Source organism: Tamandua tetradactyla, chromosome 9, assembly GCF_023851605.1.
Source record: "Tamandua tetradactyla isolate mTamTet1 chromosome 9, mTamTet1.pri, whole genome shotgun sequence".
Taxonomy (NCBI): Eukaryota; Metazoa; Chordata; class Mammalia; order Pilosa; family Myrmecophagidae; genus Tamandua; species Tamandua tetradactyla.
Window position 1 is genome coordinate 69,666,199 of NC_135335.1, and position 17,469 is coordinate 69,683,667.

A 17,469-nucleotide genomic window follows, 5' to 3' on the forward strand; every position below is an offset into this window, starting at 1 on the left:
TAGTCCACATCCCCTCATTAAGCACAATTAGTAACAGCCCTTCTCTTTCACTGTGGTATTCAGTTGTCCTCAAATAGTCTGTGAGAGTAACTATTAGTGTGGGCCTGTTGAGATAATACAAGTGTGACGGCTGCTTTTTCAGATAGCAATGACTTGGAAAAAATCTATATACATATAGGCACTGGTTCATGTGTTTGACACTAGACATTTCACTTCTGTTTCAATTTCATTCACATCTGCATGAGTTTCAAACCAGGTGAAAAATCACTTCATTTTGGCCCAGCAGGGACACAAAATAATTTCACTGAAGCCCAGCTGGTTTAAAAATTGCAATGACTGGAAACCAGGTAGGTTTCACAGGTTGGCAGCTTTGGAAATCAAAGCTTTACACACCTCTGATAACATCTAAATTAGGATTCACAGTGAAGTTCATAAATTGTACCCAATTGTAATGATCCTACTATAATCCTGGATTTATAACAACTTATTATTAGTAGCAAAGTGGTTGGCCACTCTCAGGTTGCAGCAGCCTCACCTGGAGGGAACAAAGGAGCTCTGTAGACCACATTATTAAGGCTTGACCATACAATTCTGAGAGTTTGATCCATCATTTGTCACTTCACCTACAAAGCCATACTCAGTATGGAATGTTGATTGGTTTGAGGGCCATATACCGAGCTGAATAAAATGTTGCTACATATGAAGTTTCAATAATTTTATTTTAGAAGTTTGGGATTAGTGGCCAATGAAACAAATGTCCTTCTCCCTCTTCTTCTTTCTCTCCTCTGCTTTTCAAGTCACCTGAAAATTAGAGTGACAAAATTAAATGTGATACACAGCTCTATTAACTATTGCATTTTTATTATATTTAAGATTATTTATATCAAAAGTTGATTTGAAATTGGCCTAACTTATCTATTTGGGGGGAAAGCTGTAGATACATGTTAATTTCACGGATCCTCTTACTGGCATTTTTGCTACCACAATGGGTTAAAGATTGCCCAAAGCATTGAAAATTACAGAGAACAGCTAAAACATCATTTCTGATTTAACACTGTGCTTTCAAATTCATATAAATTCACCAGAGAATACAAAAACATATATTTTTATTTATTTTAGAATATTTATACCACATGATCCATGTAAAACAATTAGGATAAGCAGACTTTGCTATTAATAAGTAAAATTTTATATATGTTATCTGTTACCTACAACAATGTTTTTTCTCTTCTTTATTTCTTCAAGCTGCTTTAGACTATCTGCCAAGTATCTATCTGTTCTATCTACCTATCTGTTCAAGTATCTATCTATCTGTTCCAGACTTTCATAATCTCCAAATACTTAAAATCTTGTTACGTTTCCTCGAAAATTACTTACATAAACACGTTTTCAACTCTTCTCATTTATGTGAAGTCCAAGTCTTCATTTTTTTTAACACCTAAATTTTTTCCGTAACATTCTCAATTGCTTTCTCATCTTAGTTGGAACACCAAAGCTTCCATTATTAATTTCTCCTTTTTCATTCAATATGAACTCAAGGAATATCTGTTGAGGGCCTACTGGTGTAAAGCATAGTCGTCCGTTTTGAGCTAACATAAATGAGTATGACAATTTTCTGTTTCCAAGAACTTAAAGATGAGTGTAATGAAGTTGCAATGAGTATTTTCACAGATTAGGTTCACAGTCGGAAATGCGGTCACTTCTTCTGCAGGAGAGAGAAGTTGGATCAGGCTTAATGGTGAAAGCAATTCTAGCATTCAGTTATAATGTTGCCTCCAGGGGCAACATTTTTATCTGCAAAAATAAACTGTCTTATAATGGAATCACTCAGTGACTAATCTTTCCTAATTAACTTATTCAGGTTCTTACTCATTCCAGAAAAATGTCAGTATTTTAAAATTTGACATTTTAAACGGCCAGATCATTTTGACATCAAATCAGATATATGTTAATTAAAAGTAGTTCACCAAAGGTCACATAGGTAAGTGAAACAAAAGATTCCACTATTTTTTACAACTGGGACAAATTTTAATAAATTAATCAAAGATTGCCAGTCACTGTTTTTCATTTCCTTTAAGAGGGGAATGGAACAGTCTTATGCTGCAAGAATTTCTTAATTTATTGGATCAATGTAATTTTAGAAAGAAATTGAAGTGTGATATGCAGTTACTATTTCCCTTTTTTTTTTGCTTTTGCCTAGCAATAATATGCAAAATCATAAAATTAAAACAAACGAAAATCCCTTCTAATAGTCAGTCTCAACCTTGAAAGAAAAAGAGTGAAAGGTCATAATGTCAAAACAATGAGCCATTTTATAAATTGAATGGATTTATCTTTATGACCAACTCATTACCTTTTCCTTATTTTATTGTATGGATGTAAAAATTTATTTAAAACCTTGCACCAGAACACAAATCAGGATTGAGGAACATTTGTCTGATCGAACAGACAATCCAAAACTTCAGGAATGGATGATGGGAAGCTAGAAAAAAGAGATTATGGAAACTGACCCCACTACTTTGTTGTGGTAATTTGAAGAATTGCTATTGCTGGGGAACGGAATTTAATTTTAAGTAAGTTTTACATACATCTTTCAATATATGGGGGGATAGCAAAGGTTTTGTATATGCATCTTACTTTTGCTCATAAGTCTTGTCTTAAACTCAGCATACTTTAAAGCCTCTTTAGCACCACATCACAGTATAAGGAATTTGAGGTTCCCCAAGGTATGTGTTAGTTTGAAAGCTGCCAGAATGCACTATACCAGAAATGGAATGGCTTTTATAAAGGGGAATTCAATAGGTTACAAGTTTGTAGTTCTAAGGAAGTGAAAGTGCTCAAATTAAGGCACCAACAAGAGGTTACCTGCACTCATGAAGGACTGCTGTTGTCAGGAACACCTCTGTCAGCTGGGAAGTCACATTGCTGGAATCTGCTGGTCCCTTGATCCTGGACTCCATGGCTTTCAGCCTCTGTTCCTGTGGGGGTTCCTCACTTTACTTCTCCAGGGCTGGCTTTCATCTCTTGGCTTCTCTTGACTCTCTACAGGTTCTGGCTTGCTTAACATTTCATGGCAGCATCTGCTGGGCTCCAATAATCTTCAAACATCTATGTCTCTGTTCTCTGTCTGTCAGTAGTGCTCTGAAGTTTCTGTCTGCTCTGTCATTTCTGACTCTCCCCAAAATATTTCCTCTTTTAAAGGATGCCAGTAAACTAATCAAGAGTAAACTGAAATGAGTAGGATTACTTCTCCATCTAATCAAAAGATCACAACCACAACTGGGTGTGTCACATCTACATGGAGATACTCTAATCAATTGTTTCCAACCACATAGCATATAATTACTAGCTACGCTTTCTATGTAATATTAACTTTAAGATCTCTTTTGTTGTTGTTTGTTTGTTTACTACCTCACATATATTGCACTTATCTGTGTTCCAGAATATTTCAACATAATCTTTGAGATTATTTTACTTCCAGATACAAAAGTTTCATACCGCTCCCTGGAAGCTCTGGTGAAAATAGAGAGAAAAAATGGAAAGGTTCTGTCTCTCGATAACAAAATTAATGTTATATAGTAATAAGAATAAGCAAAAGGAGTTAAAAATTTGATGTGCTCTACTCAACTGAATTGTCATTATGCATCACTGATGATAAAGATGAAAGGACATGGGAATTCTCATTAATAAGAAATGAGGGACTTTTTGCCAATACATTGTTCTCAACATATCCCACTTTTCAAGATAGGGATTTATGTGATTTCCCCAAGCAAAGTCATTATAGTATAAACCAAGCAACGTGATTATAATTAAGTGGAATTTCCTAGATATGTCTCTTTTCTCTGTATGACCTCTGCATTAAAGATACGTTCATATAAAATAATGAAAGTTAAAAAAAGTTGAAGTTAACAGAGAGGTCAAAACTCTGAAATCCCTAAATAATGAATCATCTTTCATCGTGTAGGAAGAATGTAGAACTTCACAATGTATGTCACAATGAACACATAGTGCATTTCAGTATGTAAAAGACCACATTTTAAGTATAGCCTTGTTAGAAGACCAAATTCGTTTATGCAAATTTAAGCTGCTATCGTTAAAGCTGTCAGACAAAGCAGAACAATATCGATAAAATTAATAATTTCTTAATTTAAAAATAAAATAAAACCTGGACAAGATTCTCAGCAGTCATCAAACTCGATGTAAGGAAAGCACTCTCCATTATCTGCGATCATACACAGATATTATGTCCTTTCTGACAATGGAATGCACCATTCTGTGTACTCTTCTACCATTCTCACTCCTTTTATTTTTCTTTAACCATTCTTCCTTCATTAGTAATCTCCCTTCTATGGTCTTCTGGAAACACAATTCCATCTAGCAGAGTGTAACTTAGGTGTGATAATCCTAACTTAGGGATAGACATTGCTTTTTAAAGGAATCGGCACAAAGTAGCATTGCATTTTTATCATAATGGCATTGACTAAAATTAGACTGATGTTCAAGAGTGTGAACAGCACCTAAAACTTCACTACTATTATTCTTTAAAGGGAATTTTGCTTTATTTACAGATATCCCTTACATATTAAAACTTTAAAAACTATACTGCAAACACTTAAGCATGTTCAAAATCAAACAAATGAAACCACTTGCTCTTAAGTGGTTTGTTCAAATCAGAGCAGATGTGGGCATTCAAAAAAACATCCAGCCCCCTGCAGAGGGGACATCATTGCAGAAATAGATTTCAAGTCCTGTGGGAACATTAAGAATTCCAATTAAAATCTGATAGAAAATAAGAACTGCTGAAGTTTTCCACAGTACGGTTACTAGATAATACCCTGAAAATTATCTGAGGTGCTTTTCAAAAGCAGGATTCTGGGTACCACTCAAGACTTATGGAAATTTTTGAATGTGAGGCCCAGGAATCTGCATCTATCAGAATTTCTCTAGACGCTTCCAAGCTTACTGGTTTACAAAACTGTGGCTTCCTAAGCAACAGCTAGTCCATTAACTCTCTGCAGGATTGTCAGGCCTTGAAATAACAGCCACAGCCCTGTCCTCAGAACCTGCTGGTTAATGGGTTTCAGTCAGCTTGAGTCAAAGGGACCTCACAGATACTGTGGGCTGACTTCGCAAGTTGAGGCAATTATAAGCCACAGCAACACTGGAAAGTCTCCTTAGGAGTATTAAGACACTTCAAGTGTTTAAAAATTTTTAAGTAGCAAATATTGCCAATATTTTCTTCATGTTGTTTTACACTTACGACAAACAGGGAACTTCGTTGATGTGATACAAATATAAAATATCTTATTTTTCTCTCTTCAAATTTTCTCTTTCAGAAAGAATCATAAATGGAGAGGCACACATAATATGATCTAATTCAGCTTAAGAAATGACCAATTTATTGGATACCTTATTAGTATTGGGAGAAAGAGTTGTATATGATTAAAATTATGTCATAAACATTTTGTAAATGTACAGTATGTTTTAAATAAGCAAGTTTCAACCCTTCATTCACCTAAATAACAATAAGTGTGTTTAACTCTAGGCCGATTTCCAGAAAATAGCTACCTCATGGAAAATGCATTGGTAAATACTGTAATAATTATATTTTATATGTATTTCAACTTCAAAAGGAAATTTTGATTTATCTAAGTAATTCTGCCATTAAACTATAACTTAGGTATGATTTGCTCCTATTAAATTCTAAACTTGTGAAAATTTATACATTATTAATTATCCAGGCCAGTCTTTTGCCCTTTGTAATATGTTCCCTGCCTGTGTTACAAGCCACAGCCCTACAGTAGACGTGACACATGTGGAATCTTAAGGCAGTCCCAGCCTCATTTCACCTAGGCAGCCCTATTTCAAATCTCTGTATTCAGTTGCATTGGGTGTTTCTTTCCCACTTCCTTATACTCTGATTTTCTGCCTTCTTTGATTCTTTCTTTTTTATGACTTCTCATGGAAAAGTTCACCATCTTTTTTTTTTGCGCATTTTATTGTTGTTAGTGTTGCATTTTTAAAAATACACAATGTTTTTTTTTATTGCTCCTTTGCTAGCAAGGGTCATGGGTCAATGCCTGCCTCGTAGAGCATAACAGGATCTCACTCCTGACCACTATGGGTCTACAATCAAGATTTACTTTAAAGGTAAAATAGAAGAAAAGCAGAAAGAAGGTATTTTAACTTTTGCTTTTATTTTCTGGAAATATATTACTTTTCCAATGTGAGACATTTTAAAACATGAATATTTATGAAAACAATTCTTTTCTTTAGCAACAGATCAGTGTTAAACATGTTTTATTTTGTAACATAAATTTGGCAGTATTTTCCACTTTTTGACAAAACAGGTGGGCTATCAAGAAATTAGCACAGCACCTTTCATCATTCCGGTACAGATGAATAGCTAACCAGTGAAATGAAGACATTTATTGCATTTTGAAGTCCAGTGGGCTCAATAATAGCTGCTTAAAAAAAAAAAAATGAAAACAAGTTCTTGAAAGAAAATCACTATTTATTTCTTCTATTGAAAGAGAAAATTTCCATAACAGGGATACAGGCTCAACCAAGGTAAATACTGGCTTGTGGAGTGAACATACTCATTAGAGAATATTCATGTTCTATTTAACTTGTTTGAACAAGAAATGTGATATTTTAAAACACATCATGCTGATATTTTTTGGATCTACAAGTAATGTTTCAGTGGAATTCTTTTTACATATTTCACAGCCTTTATGTGTCGCTGATTTTTTTGAGAAATATGCAAAGAATCATGACATATTATAAATATACAGTCAATAAAAATATGTTCCTGAATGTATTACGGACATATTTTATGATGTCCATAAAATACATATTAGAAAGTGAACATTTGTTGAACATCTGCTCTGTGTAAAGTGGTTTGCCAGGTACCAGTCAGTTTCTGACCTTATGGATCACAAAGTTTGGAAGGAGAGAGAACTGTAAATTAAATATCAGTGTGCAGCATGATGAATGATTTGATTGTGACATGTCCAAGGTGACATAGAAGCATAGAGTAAATTTGTCTCGTTCTTCTGGGGGCTGGAATGTAGGAAACAATCATCTCTGACTAAGAAGAATTGAGCTATGATTTAAAGGGTCAGCACTTTGAAAAGAAGAAAAGATGAGAAAGGCTTTTCAGGGGGATTACGTTGTTGATAAAATGTCAAGTAGCCGTAAAAGTTTTGATGCCTATGAAATAGAAGTATTTTGTGACTGGGGAGTAGCATATTAAGGGACTTGTGGGTGGGAGGTAAAGGTGAAAAATCCATCTGGAACTAGATTATAAAAGCCCTTTCCTGTTTGTAATATGCAGAGAGAACAGAAACACACACAAACAATTTATTTAAATGATAATTGATAAAATCTTTGTTTTAGAAAACTATTCTGGAAGCAATAGGGGGGATTGGATACAGTTGTACCAACCCAAGTAATTTATTTAAACAAAATAAATTAAAAGAGTCGTGAAAGGCATAATATTTGAAGCATATTTAAGATTTAGAACAATATCACTTAGTACTCTACAATTAAATTGCTGGTTAGTTGAATGGTAGAATAAAATAATGAAACAAACTTAGATAAAAACATAAATGAATATAACACTTCATACGTTAAAAAAAATTAAGTATTCTATATACCATAAACATTCAGAAAGGAAACAAAGGTATCTAGAATATGTTGCATGAAACTATGGGAACCAACTAAGCCTCCCATCCATGAGCATGCATGTTAATATTTTCACCAAGAGTTAGAATCTATTTTCGCTTACATAAAATCCAGGCTGACCTTTATTGAATCGACTGATACAAAGCAGCAGAATATTGTTCTGGGAGCTTGGGGCCGAGGCATTAAGGGGGCTGGCAGTTTTTACTTTCTTTCTTTTGAAATCTAGCTGCCATGATGTAATGCAGTCCAGGATATTCTGCTGGAGATAGAGGACATACGGAAAACCCTTGGAAGAGGAGACACTATATGGAAATAGCAGAATATGGAGGAGAACCAAGGCGTCTTAGCCAGCAGTCAAAACCAAAGCCTCAGTCATGTGTGCACAGCATTTATGGTCATTCCTGCTTAGCCCACCACAAGTTAAATGCAACTACAAGAGTGAACTCAGCTGCTGTTGTAGGTAACAGATATTCATTTAAATCACTAAGTTTTGTGTTGATTAGTTTGACATAAATAGTTACCTGAAACAGAAATTGTTGCTAGAAATGGGGTTCTATGTAACGAAAAATAAACATATGGGATTGTCATTGGGAATGGGAGGCTGAAAGTTCAATTATAAGGGCAATAATGAACAACTGGTCACTAATTCTTATTGGAATGTAGGGGAAGGACAATGTATGATGTGTAGTAGCAGAGTTTTGGCAACACTGTCACTGGCACAACTGTGAAAGAAAAAAATAAATGTACCTAAAGAACTATGGGATTTGTATAAGAAGATTTGCACAGGTTCCTTAAATTGTGGAATCTGGAAGTCCTGGTTGGCTTCTTTGGACTGTTTGTGATAAGTAAATAAAAAAAGAGGTGAGTTAAGTAAGGAGCTTGAGATAGATTGGAATATGTACTCTAAGTAGACATATCCTTAATCTTAATCCACTATCCTGTTAATATGGACCCATTTTAAATAAGATCTCTTGAAGATGTTATTTTAGTTACTGTGCTGGTTTGAAAGAATGTGTGTCCCCTAGGAAAGCCATGCTTTAATCCTAATCCCATTTTGTAAAGGCAGACATTTCTTCTAATCCCTATGCAGCATTTTATGTTTGAAACTGTAATCAGATCATCTCCCTGGAGATGTGATATAATCGAGAGTGGTTGTTAAGATGGATTAGGTGACAACATGTCTCTACCCATTTGAGTGGGTCTTGATTAATTTCTGAAGTTCTATAAAAGAGGAAACATTTTGGAGATTGGAGATTTGGAGATAGCAGAGAATGCTGCAGCACCACAAAGCAGAGAGATCATAAGTCAGTGACCTTTGGAAATGAAGAAGGAAAATACCTCCCAGGGAGCTTCATGAAACCAGAAGCCAAGAGAGAAAGCTAGCAGATGATGCTGTATTCGCCATGTACCTTTCCAGCTGAGAGAGAATCCCTGATTGTATCTGCCATGTGCCTTCTCACTGGAGAGAGAAACCCTGAACTTCATTGGTCTTCCTGAAGCAAGGTATCTTTCCCTGGATGGATACCTTTGATTAGACATTTCTATAGACTTGTTTTAATTGGGGCATTTTCTTGGTCTTAGAACTGCAAACTAGCAATTTATTAAATTCCCCTTTTTAAAATCCATTCCATTTCTGGTATATTGCATTCCAGCAGCTAGCAGACTAGAATAGTTACCATGTGGTCAACTGAACAAGATTGGGTCTTAATTTGGATTACTGGACTTTATAAGCAGATGAAATTCAGACATAATCAGAGAAAACCACCTTAAGAGCTAGGAGCCACAAGGCAAAGAGAACCTGGAAGGAAAAGGAGAATATATCACCATATGATGGGAAGCAGAAATGTAAGTCAAGGAACCCTAAAGATCATGACATGCTAACAGCACCAGGAGGCAAAAACTGTGAGATGATAATTCACCATAATGTGATATTTGTCACAGTAGCTCAGAAAATTAAGACAGAGTGATTCTGTTTTCAAGGCTAATTACAGGAAATATTTCTAACCAAGGCCTTACTAAGTTGAAAAGTAAGCTCTTTCTAATTCCAAGCCTGCTTGCTAGCAAATATATATCAAAGTAAGAAATAGACTCTGGGCAAAAATAAATTCCAGGGTACTGCTAGGAAAACATGGCCTCAGAATCAAGGTCAGATCAATGGAGTGACTCTACAATAATTTTTGAGCACCTCAGATATACTTAAGTTCTGCCTCTTAACTTAAAGTAGTGAGGAGTCTATATCAAACTTATTTATCATGTAATGCATATTTTTTCAAATGGAGAGGATTACAGTTTATTATATAGAATATCCACACAATTTTTAAGGGAACTATATTGGCAAAAGCACCATCAGTTTGTACTAAAATTAATGGTGAGAGTATAAAATGAGAAGAAGCTTCTGGGATCAAAATTATTCATGGACACAAAGCAGGCTGAAAAAGTCACTTCACATCCAACGTAATGTATATATTTTACAAATTGGAGATATATGGAAAATGGAGAAAAGAAGACAGGGAGTAAAAGGTCAAAAGTCAACGAGTGCATTTAATTAAGGAATTGATCACAATGTTAGTTATAAGCTGTTACGGATTGAATCATATCTTCCATGATTCAATCTGCATGTTTAAGTCCTAACTCCCTTTTAATGTGGTGTGAACACCTTTGGAAATAGGATCTTTGAAGATCCTATTATTATGAGGCTAAAACAAACAGGGGGTGGTCTTAATCTAATAAGCTACAGTCCTTATAAGCAGAGGAAATTTGGACATAGGTTTAAAATCAGGATAAAGAAGACCATGTGATGGATGCAAAGAACATGTTATGGGTTGCAGGCAAGCTACCACCAGATGCTGTAGATTTCTGGGAAACCATGATCTTGCCAACACCTTGATTTTGAACTTCTAGCTTCCAAAACAGTGAGAAAATAAATTCCCATCGTTTCTAAGTCAGCTAGTCTGTGGTACTTTGTTACAGCAGCACTGGCAAACTAAGGCAGTTTTTTTTTTTTTTTTGAAGTACAAAAATGCTTGTCAGTCAAGATTCTTGCCTGAATTAGGACAGCAGGAAATATAAAGAGAATTACTATAAAGAATTGGCCCATGCAACCATCATAAAGCTGAATGACTGAAAATTCTAACAGGAGCAAATTTTGTAGTTGAGGCAGAAATTCTTCTCATAGCTTCTAAAATCCTCAGTTCTGGCTTTTACAACCTCCAACTGATTGAAAGAGGAAATTACCTATATTTCTGAGGGAAGTCTACCTTATTGTTTGTAGATGCAATTGATTGCTGATAGATGTAAATCCCATCTTTGAAATTTCTTCACAGTAATAAGTAAGCCATTTTTGACTAAACAGCATGCCATTATAACCTAGCCAAGCTAACACATAAAATTAACCACCACATAAGCCCTAATCAAGGAACATTCCCCGTTCCTCATCTAGGGTCCCTGGAACATATGCCTAGCTGGATTTCAGAATTGCAGTAGACAATGACTACAATGAGACTTTTGTTACTCCTGCTGTAAATGGGAGTGTATTTTCTAGTTTTTCTGACTCTATCAGCATTATATGTTGGCTGTGTATGAAGAATTAATGCAGACTTTTTTTACAGGTCTCTTGAACAAGAAAATACCTGTATAAGGAGCTTCATCTGCATTCAGATATGTTGTATATCATGACACTCTTAATTGGAAAATGTATTAGATCCTTGAGTGTAGGTATATGTATTTCTCATGTGCAAAATATGTGGAGCTGTGGCCAGAGTGTTCAATATGGCAGGTTGTCTACAAATATAAATGCCAATAATGTGTACCTTCTCTACATATTCATATTCCTTCTTTCAAAAAATAGATCCTTTCCATTCATCTCAAATCAGGCTTAACCTTATATCTTGCACTGATTAAAAAAATGTGGAATAAGTGAAATTCTGAGACTTCCAACCCAAGGATTTAAGAAGTGGCAGCTTTCACTTTCTCATTCTAGACATGAGGCTTCAGTTCTGTGAGGAGGCTACATTATCTTATTGGAGAGAAAGACTACATAGAGGATCCCTAAAGGATAAGACCCCATGGAAACAGAGGTCATAGAGTGGGGGATAAAGGCCCCTTAGCCAACACTGTGTGTCAGAACTCATACATATCAGAGAGACTTCATGGACTTCCCATCCCAGATATCAGATGGCATTATGTAGAGTCACAGGATCACAATAATTTATGGAATTATGAAAATTAATTGTTATATTGTGAGCTGTTATGATTAGATTGGCTTGTAACACATCAATGGAAAACTGAAAGAATTTAAATGTTACACTAGAAAGAATGAAAAGAAAAAAACATCATGATTAATCTATATTAGGCATATACATTATTTAGCAATAATATGCAAAAATCTATACCGATTAAATCATAATTTGCTGATTTTCTGTCTATTAGTAATGGCAATTGCATGGAATTCATAATTAAAAGTAAATGTGTAGGATAAATATAAAAATACAGTGATGTCATCAACATGGTGATATAAGCAGCTACTGAAAATCTCTCCTGAGAGAGTCAATAAAAAAAAAAGGCAATTCTGAATTTTTCAGAATTCTGGAAGAAGATATAGACTGGAGAAGGGTGCCAAAGATGTCAAATTAAAGAGAGGAAAAAAAATTAGGTAGGTAACCTGAATACTGGGCTAGCCAGTCCTCTTCACTCTACCTCACTCAGTCTCACATAGCACAGGAAGAGTACAGAGAGAGTAGGCAGCACCTCTCTCATCTGGAACACAGAATATAAATTCTATCACATCAGTGATGCTGAATCCCAGCACTTGGAAGTGCAGGGGATGGGAAAGGGCATTTCAAGATCCAGGTTAGAGATGGATAAAGAGTCTGAGAAATTGTAAGCAGTGTCTGTATTTCCAGCCATGGGTCTGAAAGCCCTTCCCCATTCCTAAGGGAAACAGCATCAGGTGGGGTAATCCCTGCCTGGGGGCAAGTGGAAACTTTGCCACAAATAAAGTGGGAATACAGCCTTACCATGAGCCAGGTTTTGGCTGACAAAATGAGGGCCCAGGAACCCTGCAGTTCAAGCTTCCATGGTCTGACATAGCCTGGGATATGAGGCAAAAATCTTCTTAGGGCAATTAAATTATAAAACATCATCATCTGCTGGGCATACAAGAAAGTGGTAGGGAATTGTAGGGATTCCTCAGAGACTCTCCAGAAAAATTCCTCAGACCCACTGGGGCTGGTCTAGATTTCCTGCATAGAACATACCCCTGTTTGGGCTGAAAAATATAGATTACCCAACTTGCAAAACAGTGCTGTAAAACAAACCCAGTTCTTGCAGTCCTATGAAAATCAGAGCACCACTGGGATATAGCCAATTTGTTTTATCCACAAGGAGAGACTTTGCTCTGGCACCCAGTGCTTACCCTTCGTCCCTTTGGCAGGCTGCTGTGTGTGTCTGTTTTTGGAGGTAGATCAGAAGCAGAGTCAATCTGACAACTGATTTGCATGAGAGTTGAACAGGCAGAAAAAAAAAATCAACAAGAAAACCGTAGGCAAAAGAAAGAAAACATCCTCTAGAATAGACTAAGCAAGAAAATCAGATGCCTAGACACCAGCAAAAAATCACAACTCATACCAGGAAGCATGATGATATGGCCCAGTCAAAGGAGCAAACTAACATTTCAACTGAGAAACAGGAGTTGAAACAAATAATTAAATATGTTCAAATAATTCTTTTAAATCATATACAAAGTCAAATCAATAAGGTGAAGGAAAACTTGGCAGAAGAGATGAAGAATTTAAAGAAGAGACTGGATGACCATGCAGAAGAACTTGAAAGCTTCAAAAAACAAATGGCATAACTTATGGGAATGAAAGGCACAGTAGAAGAGTCAAAAAAAAAAAAAAAACATTTGAAGAGGTAGAAGAAAGGATTAATGAGCTAGAGGACAGGACATCTTAAATCTTATGCACAAAAAAACAGATAGAGGAATGAATGGTCAAGTATGAGCAGAACCTCAAGATTTGAATGAAAATGTATGAACGAAGTATATGAATATATGCGTTATGGGTGTTCCAGAAGGAGAAAAGAAGAGAAAAGGGGCAGAAAGAATAATGGAGGAAAAAATTCGTGAAAATTTCCCAACTCTCACAAAGCACATAAATTACAGATCCCATTAGATCTACCCCAAGACACTTATTAATCAGAGGGTCAAATGTCAAAGACAAAGAGATAATTATGAAAGCGGTAAGAGAAAAGCAATCCATCACATACAAAGACAGCTCAATAAGACTAAGTATGGTTCTCTTAGTAGAAATCATGTAAGCAAGAAGGCAGTGGCATAATATACTTAAAATACTGAAAGAGCAAAACTGCCAACCAACAATTTATATCGAGCAAAACTGTCCTTCAGAATTGAGGGATAAACAGATAGAATTCATGAGCAAGAGACCTGCTCTATGAGAAATACTAAAAGGAGTACTACAGATTGATAGAAAAAGACAGGAGAAAGAGGTTTGGAGAAGAGTGTAGAAATGAAGATTAACAGTGAGAGTAACTAGTGAGGTAAAAAGGAGAGGGAGAAAAAATTTGATGGATAAAATCCAAAAGACGAAATTCTTGAAAAAAAATTGTTGAAGAAAGTAAAGCCTTTATTTAAATAACTTTAAATAAACTCCCCACTCACAACGAATAGATTGAAAAAATGGATTAAAAAAAAAAACTAATAGGGCCTATTAATATGCTGAACAAGAGATTTACTTAAGACCCAAGGACAAAAACAGGTTCAAAGTGAAAAGTTGGAAAAAAATTCCATGCAAACACCAACAAGAAAAGAGTGGGAGAAGCTATACTAATTTCAAACAAATTAGATTTCAAAAGAAAAGAAATTAAAAGATACAAATAAAGACAGTATAAATTAATAAAAGGAAAAATTCATCAGGAAAACATAACACTACCCCAGAAGGTCAATACCTCTTTCCAACACCTCTCCTTCCAACAGGAAGTTAAAATGGTCATTGCCCAGATATCCCTGAATTTTGAGAGAATGATCAAATGAGAGGGAGGAGGTGTAACTGAGAAATTAGGATTTAACAAATGACTATGACCACTGACTCATTATATAGGTATTTATTTTTAGAATCTAGTGTTTTAGAATAGCCACAAGAAAATGCCTGAAGTTGTTGATCTTAAATCCAGTAGCCCTGATTTTTAATAATAAGTGTATAACTATATTGCAGACAACAACAACAAAACAAAACTCAGTTGCCCATGTTTGTATGGTCTACTTCTGCGTGTTTTGTTTTGTTCCATGATATCTATGTATATCTCTGTCAATATTATGCTGTCTTAGTTAACCTACTTCTATTGTAAGTCTTAAAATTGGGTAGATTGCAATACTAGTGGTCAATAAGAGGGAAGGGTAAGGGTTATAGGATGTATGGGTTTTTCTTTTTTCTTTTTATTTTATTTATGCAAATATTCTAAACATGATATGATGATGAATACATAACTATGTGATGATATTGCAAACCATTGGTTGTATTTTTAAAAATGTTTTATAGTAAACAACAAACAAATATAAAAACATTCTTGACATAATTACAATCAATGGCTCACAATATCATCACATAGTTGTGTATTCATCACCATGATCATTTTTTGAATGTTTGCATCTCTCCAGCAATATAAATAAAAAGAAAAAAGAAAAACCTCATGCATGCCATACCCCTTACTCTTCCCTCTCACTGACTACTAGTATTTCAACCTGCTCAATTTATTTTAACCTTTGTTCCCCTTATTATTTCTTATCCATATTTTTACTCATCTTTCCATACCATAGATAAATGTAGCATCAGACACAAGGTTTTCACAATCGCACTGCTACATTACTATATCATTATACAATCATCTTCAAGAAACATGGCTACTGGAACACAGCTCTACAGTTCCAGGTACTTCCTTCTAGTCCCTCTAATACACCATAAGCTTCAAAGGGGATATCTGTATAATGTGAAAGAGTAACCTCCAGGATAACTTCTCAACCCTGTTTGAAATCTTTCTGTCACTGACACTTTATGTTGTCTCATTTCTCTCTGCCCCCATTTTATCAAGAAGATTTTCCCAATCCCTTGATTCTGAGTCTCAGCTCATCCTAGGATTTCTGTCCCACACTGCCACAGAGGTTTACACCCCTGGGAGTCATGTCCCATGTAGAGGGGGAGGGCAGCGAGTTCACTTCTTGGGTTGGCTGAGAGAGAGGCCACATTTGAGTATCAAAAGAGGTTCTCTGGGGGTGAGTCTTAGGCCTAAATATAAGTAGACTTAGCCTATCCTATTCAGGGATAACTTTCATAGGGGCAAATCCCAAGAGTGAGGGCTTGATTGTATTTTTTGGAAAGGTTTTATGGTGTATGAAGATATCTTAATAAAATACATGAAAATTTTAAAAGCATATAAATACAAGTACAGCAAACATTATATCAACAGTCAAAATCTTTACTATTCTGCATGAATTTTCTGTAAACCTATAAGATCACAAAAAAATGAAGCAATATATAAAGAAAAAATGTCACATATTGCGATTCTACATTATCAATAGTTAGGTTCTGAATTGTTTCATTGCAAGAATTTCAGGGATGATATGGAAAGATATTTAACGTATATATGAGGATGATGTTAAAAGTGATATTTAACATAACCATTCACATACTTACTGAAGCACCAACAGAGAGAAAATAGTTCATAACTGTTTAGAATCCAGTATCTTATATAAACTTGTCATCTTTCCTAAAACAATACCATATGAGTATCTGATTGAGGCCATAAGCATAATCTCTTAACAAATGGAATCATGTTTTCAAGGTACTTGGGATACCTTTTGAAGCACTCTTATTCAACTGGGTTTTTAGTGACTGTGCATTTATTTATTTATTTTTTAACTCAAAATGACCATATAGGAACATCCTATAGTTGTCAGGCAATCTACATGAGAAATGCAAAAAACTCTTTGACTTTTACACTTCACATTATGCTCATTATAGATTGACCCTAAATTTAAAAATGCATGTACAATATATTTTTTTCCATTTAAATCTGACATAGATTATGATACTTATTAAGGGGCAAGAGTGTTACTTTTGTGGATACTTAGTGTAAAAAATTGTAGAAATTGAGAGTAAAATTATATAACTCAAGTAATAAACATTTCCATCATGCTGTCATGTGGCAGTTCTACTTATTATAGGAATAGAGTGCATGATACACAATCCCAATATAAAGCAATATGTAATTAGGGGTGGGGGATGTACTTCATGGTTAGATGTATATTTTTTGTGAACTGCTTTAAAAAGGTTATGTGAAACCAGTGTTCAATACAATTTCTGATGTATGATGTGATTGTGCATTGAACATTGTTAAAATAGATATAAATATTAACTTCTTAGAGCTTCTAAGTTACAATGAATTTTATTGCCTTAAACTACACATTGCCCATAGAAAGACGGCCTTAAACTAAGGTCAATGAAACCATAAACAAGACAGATGAAGTAAGTATTACACAACAGCAGTTTTATTAATAGAAAATTGTTTCAGTAGAGAAGAAAACAGACTTTAAAATCAAATGAAAAAAATATCAAGTCTAACAGGAAGACATTTGTCAAACTGGAAGATATATAATCTCAGGGTTCTACAATTTAATTTTTTTTTTCTTGTGTGTGTGGTATAGGGCCAATTTTTTTTTATTAATTAAAAAAGATTAACTAACAAAACTATTAGAAATCATTCCATTCTACA